The sequence below is a fragment of the Macaca thibetana genome, chromosome 19 (genome assembly GCF_024542745.1).
Source record: "Macaca thibetana thibetana isolate TM-01 chromosome 19, ASM2454274v1, whole genome shotgun sequence".
Classification (NCBI taxonomy): domain Eukaryota; kingdom Metazoa; phylum Chordata; class Mammalia; order Primates; family Cercopithecidae; genus Macaca; species Macaca thibetana.
In genome coordinates, this window is record NC_065596.1 from 24,654,624 (window position 1) to 24,680,981 (window position 26,358).

Consider the following 26,358-nt stretch of genomic DNA (forward strand, 5'->3'; position numbering starts at 1 on the left):
CTTAGATGTTTGATTCAGTTAGGATACACTCAGTAGAAATTAAAATACCACACTGGGGCCGGGCGTGGTGGCTCATGCCTATAATCACAGCACTTTGGGAGGCCGAGGCAGGCAGATCATGAGGTCAGGAGTTCAAGACCATCCTGGCTAACACGGTGAAACCCATCTCTACTACAAATACAAAAAAAAAAAAAATTAGCTGGGCATGGTGATGTACACCTTTAGTTGCAGCTACTCGGAAGGCTGAGGCAGGAGAATGGCGTGAACCCGGGAGGCAGAGCTTGCAGTGAGCTGAGATAGTGCCCTGCACACCAGCCTGGTGACAGAGCGAGACTCTGTCTCAAAAAAAAAAAAAAAAAAAAAAAAAAAAAAAAAAAAAAAAAAAAAACCCACACTGGCTAGAACAATGAGGAAGTATATTGAATGATATAACATGCTTTCAGAGGGACAGTGGGCTCCAGATATTTTTGATTCATCAGCAAAATTAAATTTTCAGAGGCTCAGTTTCTCTTCCATTTTCCACTCTGCACTCCCCACTGTTGGCTGGCACCATGATGGCTGGCAGGCTTCCAGATATTACAAACAGACATGACAACATCCACAGAAAATAATAAGGGAGAGCATCTCCTGTGACAGGAACAAGGAAACATTTCCCATTAGCCAGCAGTGTACATCTGCTTTTAGTTGCTAAAATGGGTTATATGTAATTCCTGAAATAATCATTTGTATTACTTTAAATTAACCATAGACTCTGAAAGGTTTTATTTAAATAAAAAATCAGACTCTTAAGTTTCATTAGCTTTTTATATATATGTGAGACATAACAAGTGATCCTTTATTTTAAAAAGTAAAATTACAAATATGTATAAATTTCATAAGACAATTTAAATTAAATGTATATATTAAGACCACCAAACATAATTTCAGCTTTTTAGAGATTAATGTTAATTTTTTTTTTTTTTTTTTTGAGACAGAGTTTCGCTCTTGTTGCCCAGGCTAGAGTGCAATGGCGCAATCTCAGCTCACCGCAACCTCCGCCTCCCAGGTTCAAGCAATTCTCCTGCCTCAGCCTCCCTAGTAGCTGGGATTACAAACATGTGCCACCACGCCCGGCTAATTTTGTATTTTTAGTAGAGACGGGTTTCTCCATGTTGATCAGGCTGGTCTCGAACTCCCGACCTCAGGTGATCTGCCCGCCTCGGCCTCCCAAAGTACTGGGATTACAGGTATGAGCCACTGCGCCCCCCTTAATGTTAATTTTTAAAAGCAAAAATCCTGAAATATAAAGTCTATATTGTTAGAACATTTACTAGGAATTTTTTGTGATGTAGAATATTATCTGATTGTAGATGTAGGGGACAGGGAAAATATTTTTGGTCTAACCTTGTTAAGTATTTTTTCTTCCAGACTCAGAGGAGTCTACGCTTAATTTCTGGAATTCTGTTAGTTAACCTGACTGAGAAGGCCAAGATTTACAATGTGGAAATGAAACCAAGGTGTAATTGGAATTCGGGTGTGAAGGGGGCCAGCCCCTCCACAACCTGTGGGTGTTTCTCGTCAGGTGGGATGAGAGACTGAGAAAAGAAATAAGACACAGACAAAATACAGAGAAAGAACAGTGGGCCCAGGGGACCAGTGCTCAGCATACGGGAGGACCCGCGTGCCGGCTCTGGTCTCTGAGTTCCCTCAGTATTTATTGATTACTATCTCTACCATCTCGGAGAGGGGGATGTGGCAGGACAACAGGGTAATAGTGAGGAGAGGGTCAGCAGGAAAACATGTGAACAAAGGTCTCTGTGTCATAAATAAGTTTAAGGAAAGGTGCTGTGCCTTGATGTGCACGCACACAAACATCTCGGTGCAATAAAGAGCAGTATTGCCACCAGCATGTCTCACCTCCAGCCCTAAGGCGATTTTCTCCTATCTCAGTAAATAGAACATACTATCGGATTTTACACTGAGACATTCTATTCCCAGGGATGAGCAGGAGACAGATGCCTTCCTCTTATCTCAACTGCAGAGAGGCCTTCCTCTTTCACTAATCCTCCTCAGCACAGACCCTTTACGGGTGTCGGGCTGGGGGACAGTCAGGTCTTTCCCTTCCCATGAGGGCATATCTCAGGCTATCACATGGGGAGAAACCTTGGACAATACCTGGCTTTCCTAGGCAAAGGTCCCTGCGGCCTTCCGCAGTGTATTGTGTCCCTGGGTACTTGAGATTAGAGAATGGTGATGACTTTTACCAAGCATACTGCCTTCAAGCACTTTTTTAACAAAGCACATCTTGCACAGCTCTAAATCCATTAAACCTTGAGTCAACACAGCACAAGTCTCTGCAAGTACAGGGTTGGGGTTAGGGTTACAGATTAACAGCATCTCAAGGCAGAAGAATTTCTCTTAGTACAGAACAAAATGGAGTCTCTTAAGTCTACTTCTTTCTGCATAGACGCAGTAACAGTCTGATCTCTCTTTCTTTTCCCCACAGGGTGAACATATTTACTCTTTTTTTTTTTTTTTTTTTTTTTTTTTGAGACGGAGTCTCTCTCTGTCACCCAGGCTGGAATACAGTGGCGTGATCTCACTGCAACCTCTGCCTCCCGGGTTCAAGCGATTCTCCTGCCTCAGCCTCCCAAGTAGCTGGGACTACAGGTGTGCACCACCGTGCCCAGCTAATTTTTGCATTTTTAGTAGAGACAGGGTTTCGCCATGTAGGCCAGGCTGGTCTTGAACTCCTGGCCTCAAGTGATCCACCTGCCTCCACCTCCCAAAGTGCTGGGATTACAGGTGTGAGCCACCACACCCAGCCTCAGTTCATTTTTACAGCACACATACATAGCACTAAATTCAAAAGAAACAAAAATCTTATCTCACCTTTTCTGAAGCTATAAAATCATCCATTTCAGAGACGGCTACACTTTCCAGCCTCTTCTGTGTTCTTGAGCAGACAGTCCATGTACATAGCAGAGTACATTGCCTTGGGGTAGACATTCAAGACTTGAAAGTATTCCTTTAATATCTCATAATTCAGTGTTAGTCATATACCAGTGTCATTATGGATTTCATCAGTAAAAATTTTGGTTCAATCTATTTTCACTGTACCCAAGTGTTTACTGTGGAGGAAGGGTCTGCAGTGTCCTTGGCCACATTTTAAAAATATGGTTCATTCTGGACTGTTTGCCCAGATCTCTGCCTGGTGCATAAGAGATATTGTGGCCTCCACCACCATCACCACTGGGATTCTCTTCACCTCTCTCCTCTACTGAATTTCTTGTTTTCTACTCATTCATTTTGGTGGAAAACCCCTTCCACTTGCTTTCTTTGAAGAGGTGACTTGGAAATAATTCACGTGGTTGAAAGGATTTTATTCTACTTTTCTGTTTTTGGTGTCTCCCTATTCTTGGCCAGCAGGTTCCTAGGCATGTTCTTTTCATAGTAGATGACAGAAACACAAGAGGCTGAGCCAAAGCATGTTTAAAGTATCTATATCCATTGTAATCCACCCAAATTCTGTTGACTAGACACATGGCCAAGCCCAACACCAATGGGGCAGGGATGAGCTCTGCCAAGGGCGGAGAGTAAGGGAAGAATTGTGGCAAATACTCTAAGCTACCAGATTCATACCAACTGTGAGTCAACACATTCCACTGTGGGGGGCAACTGAGAAATAATCAATGGTTTCATTGAGAATAGTTTATTCCCATGACTTTAGTCAACTGGAAAATATAAACCTTTACTATAAAAATGTTCCCGGTTGGGCCAGGCGCGGTAGCTCACGCCTGTAATTCCAGCACATTGGGAGGCCAAGGAGGGCGGATCACAAAGGTCAGGAGATAGAGACCTTCCTGGCTAACATGGTGAAACCCCCTCTCTACTAAAAATACAAAACATTAGCCGGGCGTGGTGGTGGGAGCCTGTAGTCCCAGTTACTCGGGAGGCTGAGGCAGGAGAATGGTGTGAACCTGGGAGGCGGTGCTTGCAGTGAGCCGAGATCGCGCCACACTGCACTCCAGCCTGGGCGACAGAGTGAGACTCTGTCTCAAAAAAAAAAAAAAAAAAAGTTCCTGGTTGTTACATGAATATATAAAATTTATATCTATTTTGTACACGTTTAACAATAGCAAAACAGTTGAGTAAATGATTCTATATTAATATTGCTTAAAATGAGTCTTATGGCTTGTAGCAGAATGATTAAAGTCACGAAGTATGTCTGTTCATGAATAATTGTGGGGATAAAAACAGGAAGAAAGGAGAAAATCTGACCATTTTGGTTTGAGTGAGAAGGAGAAAGATTTTAGGAGAACATGTCTTGTCTGTAGGTGTTAGTTTTGGAATTATTTCTATAGCTGCAGACTTCTAGAGATAATTTACAGTGAATGTTGCGGTGGTCATTCAACAGTGGAAAATCTGTGCGTCACTGCCCCATCTCCATAGTACAGCTTATTAAACTAAAAGCAAAGCAGTGTGCTCAAAGCAAAGCTAATTTTCTGTCTGTGCAAACTTGGGCATGATGCCTATGTATTCTTTCTACATTTCCTCTTGGGATGTTACTAAAAGTTTCCAGTCTGCATCAGGGACTCATATTACAAAAACCGTATCCTCAATTTCTGTAATTTGTAGGTTAATGTTTTGGGTGGGGACATTTATCCTGCACACAGTCCTGTGCCAGGACAGAAACAGTCAAAAGTCAAGAACTCTACAATGAGCAGAGATTCAGAATCAACTAGAGGCTTTTTCTAGGGGGAAAATGCCCTCCAGTCTCTGGGGGGCATAAATGGTAAAGGAATCAGACTCTTTTCTAAAAGAAGTGCAGTGATGTGTGTACCAGGGAATAGTGTGCTTTTAAACTGCAGTTGTGCTTAAAAATTACTTTGCAAAATTGCAAATTGGCATTTAGCAGGAATGGGAATCTATCTTCCTTATAGAGGCTCTCTGAGATGCCTTCTGTCTGTATACACTTGCATTCCTGTATCCAACTGAAAAACAAAATTTTGAAGGGATTTGAAATATCCTTCTTTCTGTCCTTGATCCCTTATTATCTTTATAGAGCAATGGGATGAGGATGAGAGAGGTGGGAGTAACGATGACTCTCTGCCCCTGGGATTCAGGAAACGAATAATGGGTGGGTTTAGCGAGATAAGGATAAATAGGTATATAGAGGTGAAATTATTTTTCCACATAATTTCCCATAGCAACAGTGGCTCCAGGCCTTGTGTTCTAGAGAGAATGTCAGTGGGGTTTTTTTTTTTGGGGGGGGCACAAACTTAGGGGTTTCAAATTTCATGATGAGATGGAAGCAAGATTAACAAGCTAATTTTATATTGGTGCATTATTTCTTTTGTTAGTTATTTAAGTGTCTCTAGTGCTAAGCCCCTCCAAAGGCTTCCAATCACAGTTGGAATCAAATTTAAACTCATCATTAATTCCTACAGGTCATATATGGTCTTGCGTACAGGATTCTGACATTATTTCTATGACTCCCCTCCCCTCACTGCCTGCCATGGTCTACTATACTCCATCCAGGATGAAGTATTTCTGTTCCTTAAAAAATAGCAAGCTATCTATCACTTGCCGGCCACTCTGTTGGAATGCACCTTCTCGGTTTGTAACAGGCTTCTTGTAATTCAGGTCTCTGCCCAAATGCCACCTGATTGAACAGGTCTTTCTTGACCACCCACTTGATTAGCCCCACCCTTCTGTCAGTTACACTCTTCCGGATTATTTAAAAAATTTTCCTCATTGCACAAACACTAAGTGACATTCTTTTATTTTATGTATTTATTTATTTAATTTTTTGAGATGGAGTCTTGCTCTGTTGCCTGTGTTGGAGTGTAGTCGCACGATCTCAGCTCACTGCAACCTCTGTTTCCCGAGTTCAAGCAGTTTTCCTGCCTTCGCCTCCTGAGTAGCTGAGATTACAAGCATGTGCCACCACGTCCCGCTAATTTTTGTATTTTTAGTAGAAATGGGGTTTCACCGTGTTGGTCAGGGTGGTCTTGAACTCCTGACCTCAAGTGATCACCTACCTTAGCCTCCCAAAGTGCTGGGATTACAGGCTTGAGCTACAGTGCCCGGCCAGGCATTCTTTGATTTTAAATAATGTGTCAGAGAAAGTGACATTATTTGTCCCCATACTGATTGTCTACACTCTTGGTTATAAGTTCCACAGGATCAGGGAATATGCTTCTCTTGCTATCATTGTATCTGCAGTATCTAGAGAAATGTATGGCTCAGAGAAGATGCTCAAATATTTGTTAAAGGAATAAAAGAGAAAATGGATTGATTAATATTTAGACTCTAAATAGAGGTGGAGTACTGCTGCCTCCTTTAGAGAATAAAACTCAAGGCTCTGAATAGTATGAGTTTCTCATATTTAGGGAAGGAAAATATGTGAGGACCAAAGTGGAGTTAAATGCACTGAGGAACCTAATATTTATAAGGATGCAATTTGGAATAATATTACTTCCTGGATTTAATTAACTTCTGGTAATTTGAATGTAGTGTGAAGGAATCAACCCTTATTCTCTGATTCGGGAACTCACGCCACACAAAATAGTGCAGTGGTTGAGGGCATTATCTTAGAGACTAAACCTCCACCACTTACTAGTAGTTTACTTAATGTCTTAATCTCAAGTCACTTAATCTTTAGTATCTATAATAGAGATATAACAATAGTATAACTATGTCATAGCACTGTGGAGGGTATTATATGAGTGAAAACATGTAGCATGGTTAATGCACTGCCTGTAAGTTCTGTATAAAGGCTTCCCACAAACCTCTAGATCTGGCTTGCCAAGACTGTAAGTGGCATCCAAAAGGCATGGGCAAAATCCCTGAATCCATACCTTTTCTGAAGTCTCATATTAGTTCTAATAATTTATCTGATGATTTTTTGGTGTTTTCTTAGTTTATTATATTATCTAAAATATTAATTTTATCGTGTTCTTTTTATGTATTTTCTTTCTCTGGCTTTATTTATATATTTTTTTGAGATAGGGTCTTGCTCTGTTGCCCAGGCTGGAGTGCAGTGGTATGATCATAGCTCACTGCAGCCTCAAACTCCTGGGCTCCATTGGTCTTTCCACCTCAGCCTCCCGAGTAGCTGGGACTACAGGCACAGGCCACCATGCCTGGCTGGTTTTTAAACTTTTTGTAGAGACAGGGTCTCCCTATGTTGCCTGGACTAGTCTTAAACTCCTAAGTTCAAGATATCCTCCTGCCTCAGCCTCCCAAAGTGTTGGGATTACATGCATGAGCTGCCATGTCTGGCCCTCTTTTTATTGCTTTAAAGCAGAGGTCCCCAAGACTGTTAGGAAGTGGGCCACACAGCAGGAGGTAAGCAGTAGGAGAGCAAGCAAAGTTCATCTGTAGTTATAGCCACTCCCCATCACTCACATTACTGACTAAGGTCCCCTTCTGTAGATCAGTGGAGGCATTAAATTGTCATAGTAGCATGAACCCTATCATGAAATGTGCATGCAAAAGTTCTAGGTTGTGTGTTCTTTATGAAAATCTAATGCCTGCTGATCTGTCAGTGTCTCCCATCACCCCCAGATGGGACTGTCTATTTGCAGGAAATCAAGCTCAGGGCTCCCACTGATTCTACATTATGGTGAGTTATATAATTATTTCATTATATATTATAACGCAACAGTAATAGAAATAAAGTGCACAATAAATGTAATGTGCTTGAGTCATCCCAAAACTATCCCTTCCCTGGCCCCAGAGCACAGAAAAATTGTCTTCCAGGAAATCGGTCCCTGGTGCCTTTAAAAAGGTTGGGAACCACTGCTTTAAAGTGTTGGACAGGAGCTCTACTACTAATTTAAAAGAAGCAGTAATGAAGGACATTCTTGCTTTTTTTCCTGGTATGAAGTGAAATGAAATAGATTTCCCCAGTATTAATTTTTGCTAAAGGTTTTCTGACTATAACCTTGAATAACTCTTGTGAATGACAGAATTTCATTCTTTTTATGGCTTAGTACTCCACTGTGTATATATATATACCACATTTTCTTTATCTATTCATTTGTTGTAGGACACCCAGGTTGATTTCATGTCTTAGCTATTATAAATAGTGTTGCAATAAATATGGGGATGTAGATGTCTCTTGGATATATGGATATCCTGTCCTTTGATAAATGTCTGGGTGTGATTGCTGGACCGTGTGGTTACTTCTCTTCATAGGTTTTTTTGAGGAGCCTTCATACTGTTCTCCATAGTGGCCATACAAGGTTATATTCCAATCTGTCAAAGAAAAATTTCTGTTAGGTATGAAAAAATATTTCTATCACAATAGATGATACACCAGCTGTATTAGGTTAAAAATCTGAATTCCTTGAAATTTTAATGCAAGAGACTGATGTCTCCCTAACTGCTTTGCTCTACTGTATAAAGAGTATACCTATGAAGTATATACATGTAAATATTATGAATCATGACTACTTCATGGAACTGTTAAAAGACATAGAGGCCAGGCGTGGTGGCTGACGCCTGTAATCCCAGCATTTTGGAAGGCTGAGGTGGGTGATCATGAGGTCAGGAGATCGAGGCCATCCTGGCTAACATGGTGAAACCCTGTGTCTACTAAAAATACAAAATATTAGCCAGGTGTGGTGGCAGGCACCTGTAGTCCCAGCTACTTGGGAGGCTGAGGCAGGAGAATGGAATGAACCCGGGAGGTGGAGCTTGCAGTGAGCTGAGATCGCGCCACTGCACTCTAGCCTGGGTGATAGAGCAAGACTCCATCTCAAAAAACATAACAAAACAAAACAGAAATAGAGAACAATTTATCTTATGTTCTTTCCCAATGCTCACCTGTTTAATGGTGTAAGAGATTTACAAAGATTTCTTGTACTTTGAACTCCGGTTCAAGACTTCCTTTAAGGAAAGTTTCCCAAACATTTAATAATCAAGGAAAAAAAGACAGTGATTTTTTTCTTACCAGTATCACATTGCGTATGAATAAACAAAATCTGAAACTCCAAGGAAAGGAAAAGCTTTTTTTGTGACCTAGTCAAAATAATAGGAACATTCATTGAAATGAAAACTTTTCACAGTGTAAGTTCATAAAAATGATTTTATATATTTTTCTAGTATGAATCAATATATAGAGGATTTTAACAGGACTCAAAAGCCTTGTGAAAAGATGCATGCAATGAAGAAATAGGTAATCTTAGTAAAGAAATAGGAACTATAAAAGTACTAAAGGAAAATTCTAGAACTGAAAAATGCAATATCTGAAATTAGACAATTTGATAGATAGGCTTGGCAGCAGAACTGAAATGATAGAAAAAAAGAATAAGTGAACTTGAAAATAGAGTAACAGAAGTTGTCCAAGCTGAAGAACAGGAAAAAATTACTGAAGATAAATAACAAAGACAGTGACCTGTGGGACAGTACCAAAAGACTTAATGTATGAGTAGAGTAAATGCAGAAAAAATATTTGAAGATATAATGGCCAAGAATTTCTGGAATTTGGTGAAAGGCACATGTGTACAAGTTTCAGAGGCTCAGAGTATCCCAAGCAGAATTAACACAAAGAAAACCATACCTAGGCACATCATATTCAAACAGCTGAAAACCAAAGGTAATAAGAAAATCTGGAAAGCACCCAGAGAAAAAGGACACATTACATACAGAGAAAAAACAATTCAAATGACTTCTTCTTGCAATCTATGGAGACCTGAAGACCGGAAGTCAGTGATTTATATATATATGAAACAATATATATCTCTTTACCTTTATAAGTATATATATGTGTGTGTATTCTTTGTGTGTGTGCGTATACACACATATATATTCATATATCTCCAAAAAACTGCCAACCCAGAATTCTATAGCTAGAAAAAATCCTTAAAAAATAAGGGCATTTCAATAAAAGAAACTATGAAAATTCATCACCAGCAGATATTCACTCCAAGAAATGCTAAGTTAAGTTCCTCAAACTGTAGGGAAATGACACCAGAGAAAAAGTCAGATCTCTGGAAAGAAATAAAGAGCATGGGAAATAGTAAATATATGGGTAAATATAAAAGATGAGGATTTTCATCTTAATTTCTTTAAGCAACTGGACGTAGCACTGTGTGCCTATAGTCCCAGCTACTCCAGAGGTTGAGGCAGGAGGATTGCCTTAGCCCAGGAGTTCAAGGCTATAGTGTGCTATATCACATCTGTGAATAGCCACTGAATTCTAGCCTGGGCAACATAGCAATACCCCATCTCTAAAAATAGAATACAGAAGACTGTTTAAATTTCCAACATGACTTTCCATGGATTACTTATTTAATTGCAAAGAAAAAATTCACCCATACAATGGAAGGAGCTGGTGGTCAATACATGAATCAAGGGATAAAACATAGTTTCACTTGTAGGCCACCTGACATTTTACAATATTAAGTACACAATACTATCTATGAAGTAGTCTTTTAAAAATATTTAATCTGAAACCCAATCAAGCCTCTAATCATAACCTCCAGGTCACAGTAAATATAGAGGACAAAGAAACAAGTTAATCACACCTTCAGAAACAATAAGACAAACACAGGATGTGCAACACTATTTAGGTCAAATCTAAAGTCTCTAAAAGTCTATGTCACAAAATGATGAAGGGTAGGCTCTTGACTAAAACAGACTTAATAAGTCATAATCATATAAAATATATGAGATTAGTTTAGTTCTTGGCTTGTAAAAAAGCCAGTCTAAAAGCCATTATTTTAAAAATTGAAGAAATTTGCAAATGGAGTAAATATTTTAAGACATTATAGGGTTACTTAATTTTTTATGACAATAGTTAAGTAGACATCTAGAAGATTAATTTTGATCCTAGCAGTTGTACGTTGCTTTTTAGAGGTGAATGATACCTAAAACATTCGCTCAAAAAACAGGAAAAATTATGTATGTAATATATATATTCATGTGTAATAAGTATGATATATATGTCTATGTATATACATAGATATGAGACATGTATGGGTATATATGTATTTGTGTGTATATATGTGTTAGTATATACATATAAAAAAGAGAGACATCAGATGTACTAAAACTAGGTGAAGGGCAAACAAGCCTTCATTGCACCACTGTAAACAGTTACCTTTTCTCTAAGTATGTAAATCTTAACATTTTCATAAACTTGGGGAAACTTTTCCAAGTTAATATCCGTCTTTTGGCTACCTAACTGCTCATTTCTAATTTATTTTAATTGTAGAGGATGTCAAATGTATGTTATCTGTATTACAAAATTTGTGAAAAAATTTCTTTTTTTTTTTTTTTTTTTTTTTTTGAGACTGAGTCTGGCTCTGTCGCCCAGGCTGGAGTGCAGTGGCCGGATCTCAGCTCACTGCAAGCTCCACCTCCCGGGTTTACGTCATTCTCCTGCCTCAGCCTCCCGAGTAGCTGGGACCACAGGCGCCCACCACTTCGCCCGGCTAGTTTTTTGTATTTTTTAGTAGAGATGGGGTTTCACCGTGTTAGCCAGGATGGTCTCGATCTCCTGACCTCGTGATCCGCCCGTCTCGGCCTCCCAAAGTGCTGGGATTACAGGCTTGAGCCACCGCGCCCGGCCGTGAAAAAATTTCTTTAAACCACTCTCTAATTTTCAACAGCTATACTTTCATTATTCAATAAATACACAGTATTTATTCCAGCATTAATCTTCAGGGGTATGAATTTTGAATTTAAAAATTTCTCATTTAATATATTCTACAGGATTTTGTCCAGAAAAAATTATATGAAGTGATGATAGAACATTTTCAAAATATCACGCTCATAGGTCTTCCTTCTATAAGATTTATTTTTAGTAATTCTAACAGTTATCATAAAAATAATATATTTAGTAAGCAAATACTATGTGCCAGATGCCTTTCCAAGTGTTTATATTCTATATTAACTAGTTTAATCTTCTCTATCGGCTGGGCGTGGTGGCTCACACCTGTAATCCTAGCACTTTGGGAGGCCAAGGCAGGTGGATCATGAGGTCAGGAGATCAAGACCATTCTGGCTACATGGCAAAACCCCATCTCTACTAAAAAAAATACAAAAAATTAGCCAGGCATGGTGGCGGGTGCCTGTAGTCCCAGCTGCTCTGGAGGCTGAGGCAGGAGGATGGCGTGAACCTGGGGGGCGGAGCTTGCAGTGAGCCAAGATAGTGCCGCTGCACTCCAGCCTGGGCAACAGAGTGAGAATCCGTCTCAAAAAAAAAAAAAAATATTCACTATAGCATCATAATAGTGACAACGGTAAAAGATGTGCCATGGCTAAAGGCTTTCCCTCTTATTACATTAAGAATCTCTCACCACGGTGAAATCTTTGATGTTGACTAAGTTGATAGCAATGACTAAAGGCCTTACCAGATTCTTTGCATTTGTGTGGTTTCACACCAGTATGAATTCTCTGATGTTGAGTAAGTCGATCACTACGATTAAATGCCTTACCACATTCTTTACATTCATAGGGTTTTTCACCAGTATGAATTCTTATGTTGAGAAAGATCTGAGATAGAACGAAAGGCCTTCTCACATTCTTTGCATATATAGGGTTTCAAACCAGTATGAATTGTCTGATGATAAATTAGTTGAGAATTAAGTCTAAAGGTTTTTCCACATTCCTTACATTCATAGGGTTTCTCCCCAGCATGAATTGACTGATGTGTCTTAAGGTCTCTAACATGACTGAAGGCCTTCCCACATTGCTTACATTCATATGGCTTCAAATCAGTATGAATTATCTGATGTTGAATAAGATATGAATGAAGCTTAAAAGTCTTCCCACATTCTTTACATTCATATGGCTTCTCACCAGTATGAATTCTCTGATACTGTGTAAGTTGAGAGCCTCTACAAAAGGCCTTTCCACAATCCTTACAATCATAGAGTTTCTCACTACTATGAATTTTCTTATGTTTAAGAAGGCTTGAGCCCCTACTAAAAGCCTTTCCACATTCCATGCATTCATGAGGTTTCTCACCAGTATGATTTCTTTGATGTTCAACAAGTAGATAGCTGCGAACAAAGGCCTTTTCACATTGTTCACATTTATATGGTTTCTCACCAGAATGAATTTTCTTATGTTGGTAAAGACCTGAATGATGACCAAAACCCCTTCCACATTCTTTACATTTATAGGGTTTCACACCATGATGAATTTTCTGATGCAGACACATATGTCGATATAATCTAAACGTTTCCCCACATTCCTTACATTCAAAGGGTTTCCAGCCAATATGAATTTTCTGATGTTCTGTAAAGTGAGAATAAAGTCTAAAAGACTTCCCACATTGCCTACATTCATAGGGTTTCATACCAGTATGAATTATCTGATGCTGAATAAGCTGTGAATAAAACCTAAAGGCCGTCTCACATCCATTGCATTAATAGGGTTTCAAATCAGTGTGGATTTTTCAATGTCTAATAAAATGCTGGGAAACTACAAATGCTTTTCCACATTCATTACATTCATAGGGTCTCACACCAGTATGGTCTCTCAGGTGTTCAGTAAGGTGTGACTATTTTCTAAAGCCCTTCTTATATTCCTTACACGCATATGATTTCTCTTTTGTGTTATTTCTCTGATGTAGGGGAAGGGATTTATGTTTTCTGAATATCACTTGACTAAAACATACCACTTTAGGTCCCTATTGTCTCCCAAATTCAATTGTGTACCGTGGGTCATTTCTGAAAATAAACCTCATAAGGTTGAAGGTTTTCTTTCTTTTCAGTGTCTCCTGATGGTATGCATTTACCTCATAATTTCTTTTTTCTGAAGACAACTTGTCACTTTCAGTTGTGAAATCAAGGTCTGGAAGAAAATGAAAAAACAAATGCTATTTTCCAATAATAGGGGTAGGGAGAGGACATCTATATTAAAAATAGTGATAAACTAAAAGTGTATATGTTAGTAGTAAAAGAGTTTAGAAAATTCTAAAATACTGCCATGCAATTTTTAAAAGGCAAGAAGGGCTCAGAAAATTATGAAAGTGCACAGGAGGATGCAAGATTTATGAGTAGGCAAAGAAAAAGTCACTAGTTCACTGCTCTTGAGAGAAGACTGAACATACAGAAGATTGTGAAAATCAGTTCAAAAAAGGAGGGCAAATGAGGAGGAATGTGAAATAGGTTCCAAGAGACAGCTTTCTGAGATAGGAGGTTTCAGGATAAAAAATGAAAATATTACATGAATTAAACAATCACAATATGTCAGAAAAGCAAAAGAGACATCCACTCACCTGGGCCATGGTTTTAGAAATGCTAGATCTCTTCAGGTATCCTCTACCAGAGAAGCAGAGTTCAGAGAAGCCAAAGCTAGGTAATCAAGGCATCACCTGCCAAAAGATATGTAACTTTACTGAAGAGATGATGTTTATAAGCAATAAGATACTGTCATTTTACAGGCATTTAGTTGTCAGATTTAAAAGGTTGATGATGTACCACATATTAGTGAGGTTGTAGGGCAAAGTGCATTCTTATGGTGTCCTGTAGACTTGTGAAAATCAAGGGCATTAATACATGTAGGCAAATCTCCGCATAAGAAGAACTTAACCATGTAAGGTCATTTCTGAGACTCTGTCCAAAGGAAATAATTATAAAATGTGCTTGAAGATGTATAAAGGAATGTGATGATACATATTAGTTGTAATGAAAAAAGCTGGAGAAAAATCTAAAGATACATAGATGGGTAGTTAATTAAATAAATGACTGTGTATTCACATAATGGAAAATAAGGTAGATATTAAAAACCATTGTGTAGATCACTGGTTCTGAACAGGCAATGAATTTGTTCTTAAGAGAACATTTGGCAATGCCTGGAGACACATTTGGTTGTCATAATGTAGGCAGAGGTGTTAAGGTATCTAGTGGGAAGAGACCAGGGATGCTGCTAAACAATGTACAATGCACGGGAAAGTCCCTAAAACAAAGAATTAGGTAGCCAAATATGTCAGCAGTGTCAAGGGTGAAAAACCCTGAAGTAGACTCATTAAAGGAAGATAACATAATCCAGAGTCTCTATAACATATAATAGATTATGCCAACACATGATAACTGCTAAACATGAAAAAAACAGGAAAAAGTTACTAATGAGCAGGAGAAAACAAAATATCAACAGAAACAGACTCACAAAGAATCCAGATATGGGAGCTAGCAGACAAGGGCTTGAAAATGTGATTAACATGCTAAAGAAAAGAAAGGAAAAGATGAGCAAAATGGAGTAAATCAATAGAGTATCAGATCTGAAAAGACAATCACATGAATATTTTAGAATTATAAAATTAATTAAGAGCTTATTGGGCTGGGTGCGGTGGCTCATGCCCGTAATCCCAGCACTTTGGGATGCCAAGGCAGGTGGATCATTTGATGTCAGGAGTTTGAGACCATCCTGGACAACATAGTGAGATCCTGTCACTACTGGAAATACAAAAATTAGCCAGGTGTGGTGGCACTCGCCTGTAATCCCAGCTACTTGGAAGGCTGAGGCAGAAGAATCACTTGAACTGGGGAAATGGGGGTTGCAGTGAGCTGAGATCGTGCCACTGCACTCCAGCCTGGGTAACATAGGGAGACTCCGTCTCAAAAAAAGAGCTTATTATGCAACATTAAGTCAAATTTACAATGATCTTTCTTTCAAAAAATCCTCTATGTTTATTATTATTATTTTAGAGATGGGGTCTTATTCTGTCACCCAGGCTGGAGTGCAGTGGTATGATCATAGCTCACTGCAGCCTCAAACTGCTGGGCTCAAGTGATCCTCACACCTCAGCTTCCCAAGTAGCTGGAATTACAAGTCTGAGGCAATGCACTGCGCCTCAAATTAACAACAATCTTATGCAGAGAGGGGAAAAAAAGAGAACACAATTGAAAAGAAAAATTCAAGAAACAGTGAAAATGTGACACTGAACATCTAGAAGAAAATAAGAGAGAATGGGACAGAAAAATTATTTAAAGAAATAATGAACAAAAACATTCCAAAGCTCAGGAAATACCTTGATATATAATAAAAAACTTGTCAAACCTAATCAAAATAAAATGAGGAAATTCACACCTAGAGATATCATAGTCAAACTGCTGAAAAACAACATTGAAAAACATAACTTAAAACCACATAGTTAAAAAAAAAAAAGCTGTCAGCTATAAGAAAACAGTAAGAAAAATGGTTGACTTCTCGGCCGGGCGCGGTGGCTCAAGCCTGTAATCCCAGCACTTTGGGAGGCCGAGACGGGCGGATCACGAGGTCAGGAGATCGAGACCATCCTGGCTAACACAGTGAAACCCCGTCTCTACTAAAAAATACAAAAAACTAGCCGGGCGAGGTGGCGGGCGCCTGTAGTCCCAGCTACTCAGGAGGCTGAGGCAGGAGAATGGCATAAATCCGGGAGGCGGAGCTTGCAGTGAGCCGAGATCCGGCCACTGCACTCCAGCCTGGGCGACAGAGCGAGACTCCGCCTCAAAAAAAAAAAAAAAAAAAAAAAAAAGAAAAATGGTTGACTTCTCAATAGAAACTATCATAGCCTAAAGAATGGAACGTATATCTTTAAAGTGCTGAAAGAAAAAAACTGAGAACTCTGAATTTTATACCCAGAGAAAAATTTTTCAGAAATAAAGGTGAACTAAATACTTGTTGAAACAAATGCTAAGAGAATTCTTTATCAATAGATCCACAATATAATACTAAAAGAAAGCATTAGGCTAAAGGAAAGTAATCCCAGATAGAAGCATGAATATGCAAACAAGCAATGAACAGCTGTAGATGGAGTAAAGACATGACTGATATGACTAAACAAATGAATTATTTAAAGCAATGAAAATAATAATGTTTTATGGGGCTTGTAATATAGGATCGAGGAATGACAATAAAAGCAAAAATGATGAGCAAGGAGGTTAATGGAGTTAACATATTAACCTGTATTAATGACTACTGAAAGGTCCTTGCACTATGGGGACTCTATTAAAGACACATATTATATTATAATATCTCAGCGGCCAGGAGTGGTGGCTCATATCCGTAATCCCAGTACTTCGGGAGGCTGAGGTGGGTGGATCACCTGAGGTCAGCCTGGCCAACATGGTGAAACCTCGTCTCTACTAAAAACACAAAAATTAGCTGGGCTTGGTGGCATGCCTGTAATCCCAGTTACTTGGGAGTCTGAGGCAGAAGAATTGCTTGAACCTGGGAGGTGCAGGTTGCAGTGAGCTGAGACTATGCCACTGCCCTCCAACCTGGGCAACAGAGTAAGACCCTGTCTCAAAAAATAAATACATAAAACAAAAGAATATACAAACATGTACAATTGAAAAACCTGATAGACGAGGCCAGGCATGGTAGCTCATGCCTGTAATCCCAGCACTTTGGGAGGCCGAGGAGGGTAGACCACCTGAAGTCAGGAGCTCGAGACCAGCCTGGCCAAGATGAGAAAATCTCGTCTCTTCTAAAAATACAAGAATGAGCCAGGCATGGTGGCGGGTGCCTGTAATCCCAGCTACTCGGGAGGCTGAGGCAGGAGAATTGCTTGAACTTGGGAGGTGGAGGTTGCAATGAGCTGAGATCGAGTCATTGCACTCCAGCCTGGGCAAGAGGGAGACTCCATCTCAAAAAAAAAAAAAAAAAAAAAAAAAAAACAAAAAACAAAACCCAAAACAACAACAACAACAAAAAATTGACAGAGGAGATGAAATGGAATAAAAAAAAAAAAAAAAAACTGAATTTATACAAAAAAGTCAGGAAAAGAGCAATTTAAAAAATAAAGAATGAGACAAACAGAAAACATATAGCAAGATGGCATTCTTAAACCAAAGTAATTATAGTAAATGTAAATGAACTAACCATTGCAATTCAAAACCAATATTAGCAGATTAGGTTAAAAAGAAAAATAGGATCAATTAGGCTGCTTACAAGAAACGTTCTCTAAATGTAAAGACACGTGTGTTTAAAAACATGGAAAAATCTATCAAACAGTATTCAGAAGAAAACAGACATAGCTATACTAATAACAGATAAAGTAGATTTTAATGCAAGAAGTATTGTAAGTAATAAAGAGGGTCATATTCTGCAATTCAGCAAGAATACAATGGTAGGCCTATATTTGTATGTACCTAATAACATAGTTTCAAAAAATATAAAATAAATGTCAACAGAATTAAAGGAGAGACAAATTTGAAATTAAAGTTAGAGATTTCAACACTCTCTATTGGTAACTATGATAGGAACACCAAAAATAAATCCACAAAGGCATAAAAGTTTGAACAAGATTAACCAAAGTAAACCAAATGAACATTATACTCCCAAACTGCAGACTACACATTCTGTTCAAATGATTACATCATATTTATCAGAATAACATTCTGTGCTATAAAGCATCTATAAATTACAAAGGATTAATGTAAAACAATGTATATTTTCTGAGCCTTTACAATTAGCTTAGAACTCAAAAAGAAGAGGTTCTCAAATATTTCCAAATACAGACAGACCATGGAGATATTGCTGGCTTGGCCCCAGACCACCACGATAAAGAGAATACTGGAGTAAAGTGATCCACATGAATTTTTTGGTTTCCCAGTGCATAGAAAAGTTATGTTTATACTGTACTATTAAGTGTGTAATAGCATTATGCCTTAAAATTAAGGTACATACCTTAATTTAAATATACTTTATTGCTAAAAAATGCTAATGGTCATCTGAGCCTTCAGAGAGTCATAATCTTTTTGCTGGTGGAAGGTAATGCCTTGATGTTGATGGCTGCTGACTGATCAGTGTTGCTGAAGGGTGGGATGACTATGACAATTTCTAAAAATAAGACAGTAATGGGCCAGGTGCAGTGGCTTATGCCTGTAATCCTAGCATTTTGAGAGGCCGAGGTGGGTGGATCACGAGGTCAAGAGATTGAGACCATTCTAGCCAACATGGTCAAACTCTGTCTCTACTAAAAATACAAAAATTAGCCTGGCACGGTGGCTCACACCTGTAATCCCAGCACTTTGGGAGGCCGAGGTGGGTGGATCACAAGGTCAGGAGTTCAAGATCAGCCTGGCCAACATGGTGAAACCCTGCCTCTACTAAAAATACAAAAATTAGCCAGGCGTGGTGGCGGGCACCTGTCATCCCAGCTACTTGGAGGCTGAGGCAGAGAATTGCTTGAACACGGGAGGTGGAGGCTGCAGTGAGCCGAGATCGTGCCACTGCACTCTAGCCTGGGCGACAGAGAGAGACTCTGTCTCAAAAAAAAAAAAAAAAAAAAAAAAATTAGCTGGGCGTGGTGGTGCACAGTTGTAGTCCCAGTTACTTGGGACGCTGAGGCAGAAGAAGTGCTTGAACCCGGGAGGCAGAGGTTGCAGCGAGCCGAGATCACGCCACTGCACTCCAGTCTGGGTGACAGAGCAAGACTGTCTTAAAAAAAAAAAAAAAAGACAATAATGAAGTTTGCCACATCGATTGACTCTTCCTTTCCAAAAGATTTCTCTGTAGCATGCGATCCTGTTTGATAGCATTTTACTCACAGGGAATCTTTTTTCAAAATTGGGGTCAATCTTTTCCAACCCTGTTGCTGCTTTATCAACTAAGCTTGTGTACTATTCAAAATTATCTGCTTTCATTTCAACAACATTCACAGCATTTTCACCAGGAGTAGATTCCATTTCAAGAAACCACTTTAGCTGCTCATCTGTAAGAAGCAACTCCTCATCCATTAAAGTTTTATCATGAGATTGCAGAAATTCAGCCACATCTTCAGGCTCCATGTCTAATTTAAGTTCTCTTGCTATTTTTGCCACATCTGTAGTTACTTCCTCCACTCAAGTCTTGAACCCCTCAAAGTCATCTGTGAGGGTTGGAATCAGCATCTTCCAAACTCCTGTTAAACATTTTGACCTCTTTCTATGAATCAGGAATGTTCTTAATGGCATCCAGAATGTTAAATCCATTCCAGAAGCTTTTCAATTCACTTTGCCTAGATCCATTAGAGAAATCACAATCTATGGCAGCTAGAGTTTTATGAAATGTATTTCTTAAAAAAATAAAACTTGAAAGTTGAAATTAATCCTTGATCCATGGGCTGCAGGGTGGATGTTGTGGTAGTAGGCATGAAAGCAAAATTTATCTTTTCCATACATCCCCATCAGAGTTCCCGGGTGAACTCTGTCAATCAGCAGTCATATTTTGAATCTTTTTTTTTTTCTTTCTGAGCAGTGGGTCTCAACAGTGGGTTTAAAATATTGAGTAAACCATGCCATAAACAGATGTGCTGTCATTCAGGCTTTGGCACAACAGTCCCATTTCTAGAGCACAGGCAGAGCAGATTTAGCACAATTCTTAAGGGCACTAGGATTTTCAGAATGGTAAATGAGTATTGCCTTCAACTTACAGTCACCGGCTGCATTAGCCTCTAACAAGAGAGTCAGCCTGCCCTTTGAAGCCAGGCATTGACTTCTCTCTAGCTATGAAAGTCCTAGATGGCATCTTCTTCCAACAGAAGGCTGTTTTGTCTACATGGAAAATCTTTTGTTTAACTTAGCCACCTTCATCAATTATCTTAGCCAGATCTTCTGGACAACTGGCTGCAGCGTATACATCAGCACTTGCTGCTTCACCTTGCACTTTTATGTTATGGAGATGACTTTTTTCCTTAAATCTTATAAACCAAGCTCTGCTAGCATCCAACCATTCTTCTGTAGCTTCCTCACATCTCTCAGACTTCACAAAATTGAAGAGAGTTAGGTCTTTGCTCTGGCTTTGGCCTAAGGGAATTTTATGGCTGGCTTGATCTTTTATCTGGACCACTAATCTTTCTCCGTATCAGCAGTATCTCCATATGACTCGAGTAGCACTTTTCATTTCCTTCAAGAACTTTTCCTTTGCATTCACAACTAGACTAACTGTTTGGCACAAGAGGTCTAGCTTTTGGCCCATCTTGGCTTTTGACATGCCTTCCTCACTAAGCTTAATCACTTCTAGCTTTTGATTAAAAGTGAAAAATGGAGGACTCTTCCTTTCATTTGAACACTTAGAGGCCATTGTAGGGCTACTAATTGGCCTGATTTCAATATTGTGGTGTTTTAGGAAATAGGAAGTCACAAAGAGAAGAAAAGAGACAGGAATAGCTGGTTGGTGGAGCAGTCAGAAGACACAGAACATATATTCATTCAGTTCACCATCTTATATGAGTGTGGCTCATGGTGTCCCAAAGCAATTACAACAGTAACATCAAGGACCCTGATCACAGTCACCGTAAAAATAATGGAAAAGTTTTAAATACTGCTAGAATTACAAAAATGTGACACAGAGACAGAGCGAGCACACACTGTTGAAAAACAGAGACAATGTACTTGCTCAATGCAGGGTTACCACAAATCTCAATTTGTAAAAATTGCAATATTTGCAAAGTGCAATAAAGCAACATGCAATAAAATGAGATGTGCCTGTGTAAAAGGGATGCTTCTAAATAGTTACTGGTCAAATAATAAATCAACGGAAGCTAGAAAATATTTTGAGTTAAATGATAGTGAATGTAAGATATATCAAAGCTTGTGAGATGCAGGTAAACCAATGTTTATGAAAACATAAGCTTTAAATATATGTTTTATCAAAATAGAAAGGCTGAAAACCAGTGATATACATCAAGAAGCTTGAAAAGGAAAAGCAAATTAAACCTATAGAAAGTATAACATACCAAAAATAACGAATAACAGAAAAAACCCAGATATACAATAAAGAAAAATCAATAAAGCCAAAGCTATTTCACTGAAGAGATTAATAAGAATAATAAACTTCTAGTTACACTGATCAAGAAAAAACTGCTAATATCAGGAATATAAAAGAAGATATCACTACATATTTTACAGGCATTAAAATCAGAATTGTATGAACTTCATAACTTTTTAATAAACTTGAAAATGTAGATGAAATGTTAAAATTCCTTGAAAACACAATTTGAACTGATATAAGAAATTGAAAATCTAAATATTGTTTTATTTATTAAAGAAATTAAATCTGTATTAAGGATCTTCTCACAAAAATAATGTCAGGCCAAGAGGATTCAGTGGCGAATTCTCCCAAACATTTAAGAAACGAAAAATGCCAATCATACTCAACTAGGTTCCCCAAGTTTCCCCTACTCTCTGTGTTTCATAGAGTGCCTTGACCTCCCTGTGACCTGTTCAGTTGCATGTTTTCCCCTGTAGGTATGAACCCAAGGCAAGGCCTTGAACATTCCTAGGCACTGGTGAAGTTGTGTAGGTTATGACCTGAAACAGTGAAAGATGAAAATGTGTTGCAAGCTAGCTGTGATCCTGAGCCAAATTTCTTAAGCCCTCATGTAAATTTCATAACCCAGCCCATTTATTGTGGACATACCTAAGCAGATAGGTCTTCGTTAAAATTAAGAACATCTATTTATAATAAGACATGATTAAGAAAGTGAATAAGAAGCACAAGAACTCTTTCCTCTCTCCCTCTCTACCTCTCTCTCTCTCTCTCTCCCTTCCCCCTCCCCCTCCCTCCATTTCTCTCCTCCTCCCAGCTCCTTTTTATGTCTGTATACACACACAAAAGACTTGTGTTCAAAATACTTTTATAAATTCCTACAAATCAATAGGAAAATGACAAATCAAATTTAAAAATGGGGAAAATAGTTGATTGACCCAAGAGTATATAAAAATAGGTAATATCATATGAAAAGATGTTAACATCATTATCAGGAAAATGTAAATAAAAATAACAATGAGATACCACTACACATGCACCAGGTTGGCTAAAGTTAAAATGTCTGACAACACGAAGTATTGGCAAGTTTGAGGAGCAACTGGACCTTATACACATTGCAGTTGGAATGTAAACTAGGTAACACGCCCTCCCTTTGGTATGTACCCAAGAAAAACAAAAACATATGTCCACACAAAGACTTGTAAAGGATGTTCATAGAAGTTTTATTCATAGTAGTCAAATACCAGAAACAACCTTATTTTGTCCAGCTGAACACTCAGCTGGAGTCACTCCATCATTCTCATGATGATAGGTTTGTAAATATGATTACATTTATAAAATATATGTATTTATCAATATAGAGAGAAAAACTGACATCAATAAGTTGAAAAAAGTATGGAAAACATAAACCCGTATATTAACTTACTTAATATTTATTTTACAGTCCTGGGTTTCTGCCTTTTCCTAAAAGTATATTTCATAAAATTAAACCTTTTCTTAAAAAAGCAACTATCTTACTTATTCCTATTTTTATTTATTCTTCCTTACTGGATACCAAGTCATTTGAGGATAGCAACTATATCTTTTTGTCTTGAGACGTAGTTAGATAGATTTCTGAATTTTTAACAGAGCAATCTTCTTTCTGAACAGGTGGGAAAAAATCCTCCCCGCCTTACCTTGTAAATATCTTTTGATCCGGAGGAAAAAGCTTAGAATACTCTAGAACAAAGGTCCTCTAAATATAGTCCCTGGGAACTTGTTACCAATGCAGATACTCGGCTGTACCTCAGACCTACTGAATTAGAAACTCTGCCGCTGGGGCCCAGCAAACTCTGTTTGAACAAGCCCTGCAGGTGATTCTGATGCATCCTACATTTGAGAACCAACGCTGCTCTAAAAACTGCTGCTGTGTTTTATTGAAAGCTTTTACTTTATTTTCATCAGTTCCCATTACCTGAATCCACCCTATGATTCGTTTGCCTGTAGAAAAGTTATGTCAGTGTAAATCAGAGACTCTGATATTTTGTATGCATTACTGGTAGTCTCAAAGCTGCTTCCTATTATATATTCCTGATAGATGGGTTTATTTTACTTCTGTATCTATCCTCCTAATCACAGTGTCCTGCAAACAGTTGTTAAGACATCTTGTTCCATTTAATGTCACTTTGCATTTAACATCATTAGAATAAAAACTCTAAGGTGTAAGACCCATTTTCTTTCACTGAATTCTCACAGTTTGATCATATCCTGACAATGCTGCTATAGTCAGAATAATGTCTCTTCCCTGTGAACTCCCAAGACAGGTCATCTGAATTTCTCTAGTGGCCTTTCACATCAACTATCTTTCTTATCCCTATTCTGATTTCATTTTCCTTACTGGATACCAAGTCATTTGAGGATAGTAACTATATCTTTTTGTCATTGTATCCCAACCAGTACAAGCATATGGTAAATATCTGATATTTGACTCACATTTTGAAACTAGGGTTTATACTTAGGGAATGGCTATAAAAGGATGCAAAGATCTCTGCAAAATGGTGTTCATTATAGACTAGTTTTTAGTCAACAATTAGAAATATAATAGCTCGCAGTAGGCAAAACGTTAAATTATGAAGAGAAGGGCTTAAGGGCCCTGAAAGGAGGCTGTAATGGCATATTCACAGATATGTCACTGTTAGACAGGACATTTCCAAAGAGAAGAAAGGGTTTCCTGTCTTTAAAATTAAAGAGCATTTTACGAGTAATGAGGAAATATAAACTCACCTGGACTTTAGCTTTCAGATGTGTAACAAAAATTCTTTCCTCTTTCAGAATTTTTTTTTTTTTTTTTTTTTTAACAGAAGGGCAGCACTGGAAAAGAGAAGGCAATCATGAGACATCTGGGGTTTCTTGGATAGCACAGTAACTTAGGAAATACCCTCAATGATCATACCTGCTCAGCTACTTCACTGAGCACAACCAGATGGGAAGAGGAGGGAAACTGGAACAGTGTTGACCTTCCCAATACGAGAGAGGCCAAGGTCACTGATGTCTAGGGTGGAACCTGTCTCTAATTCACAGCAGGTTCCTGGGCTGGAGCTTTAGAAAGGCTATAGTTACAAACATAGCTGGCTTCTCGGAGCTTCCAAGGGGGAAATATCCAGGAGGGATTCCCATTGCTGAGAACTCGTTATCGAGTCTTCTCAGAGCCTGCCTTGAGGCCGCAGCCAACTTCAAAAATCTCATCTCAAGATCAAGTCTGTGTTTTCTTGCTGGGATTCTTCCTGCCTCCATGGATCTGGCTTCTCTCTTTATCTGCTGCAGATCCCAAGTGTCTGTGAGGCGACAGGGCTGAGGAATCTGCAGAGCCTAGAGCCTGGAGTCACAGTGACAATTCACACAGGTACACAACCCTATTCATTCGTCTAACACATACACACACATACACAACACTATTCGTTCATCACACCCACCCACCCACACACACACAACCACACAGTCTCTCACAGGCACACACAATCTCCTCCTCTGCTGCTCAAGAAGACAGGCCTGAAATTCCACTGAAACTCCAGACATGACACCCCCGTCCACGCCCTGGGTCTTCCGGTCTTCAGCGCCTCTCACCCTCATCGCCGGTTCCATTCCAACCAGGGACTGTGGAAGCCTCCGCTGATTTCTTTTCTTTGGACACGATCTACTCACCACGTAGGGCCTACAACCGCTCGGACACCGGAAAAAGACCTAGAGCTCGAGGGCGATCCAAGCACGGTGACTTCTGGGAAATGTAGTCCATCTGGAATAACCATGTCCACGGCGCCCGCCATTCTGTAGACTATGCTCGGAGGGCGCATGCGCAAGAGCTTGGCCCTCTGGACCGTTGGTTGACTTGCACTGTTAAGGGCTATGATTTCAGGTCGTCCTGCGTGTTTAGAGGAGGCGAGTGGAATCTTGAGTCTTGGCCGGAGAATGCAGAGCACGGGTATGCAGACCTCAAAGCCTCAAACCTGCGTGTGAGAGAAGGTGTCGAGCTCCAGAGTACGGTCCGCGGTTGGTACTCTAGGTGCGAGCTCTCTGAGAACAGGGGCTTTTGTTTTTCGCGCTCTCAGGTAGCGCCAGCGCCTATAGTAGCTCCAGGAGCACAGCAGGCGTTAAGTGTGCATTAGTTTTCCAGCAAGAATGCCTGTGTGTTTTATATTTTCACTCTGTGACATTGTGGAATTCACTGCGTGAGACCATGAATGGGGTTGTATTCCTGATTATGGTTTGTTTCTAAGTGTGTTACTTTGGACATAAAATGGTTTGTTTCAGACTTTGAGATTATATAAATTTTTAAAGCCCTCTCCCTTCACTCCAACTCCCACTCTGAAATTTCCCATGCCCATTTGCCATCCTCTCACTTAAAATACGAATCTGGTTGATTTGTCCAAGGTGCATACTACTACGGCCTACTTATCCATTAGGCAGAATGGGCGAAGTACCAAGAGCCCACAGAAGTGTTTTCTTTCAAAATAAGAAAACGAATTTTAAGGTCAAAGAAACTTAATATCGTAGTTTACTGGCGAGTGTATAAATTGATACAATCACTTTGGAAAACTATTTGGCAAGATCTGTTGAATTCGAATATATGCATTTGCTATAACCTAGGAGTTCCATTCTTTAACCCAAAAGTGTGTATACATATTCACCAAAATACATGAA

General features: G+C 39.1%; 1 long non-coding RNA gene across 5 annotated transcripts; it reads right to left on the reverse strand.

The window, feature by feature from the left end:
• Nucleotides 1-4,925: 4,925 nt before the first annotated feature.
• LOC126943004 (uncharacterized) lies at nt 4,926-25,410 on the reverse strand. Of its 5 annotated transcripts, none has more exons than XR_007721668.1 (5): nt 25,285-25,410; nt 24,445-24,531; nt 14,222-14,317; nt 13,739-13,794; nt 4,926-8,244 (listed from the first exon to the last, which is right to left on the reverse strand). It is a non-coding gene; the product is annotated as an uncharacterized LOC126943004 (long non-coding RNA). The 5 variants fall into 5 exon arrangements; XR_007721669.1 differs by lacking the exon at nt 4,926-8,244 and adding an exon at nt 11,570-12,489; XR_007721666.1 differs by lacking the exon at nt 4,926-8,244 and having other exon boundaries at nt 11,570-13,794.
• Nucleotides 25,411-26,358: the final 948 nt, after the last annotated feature.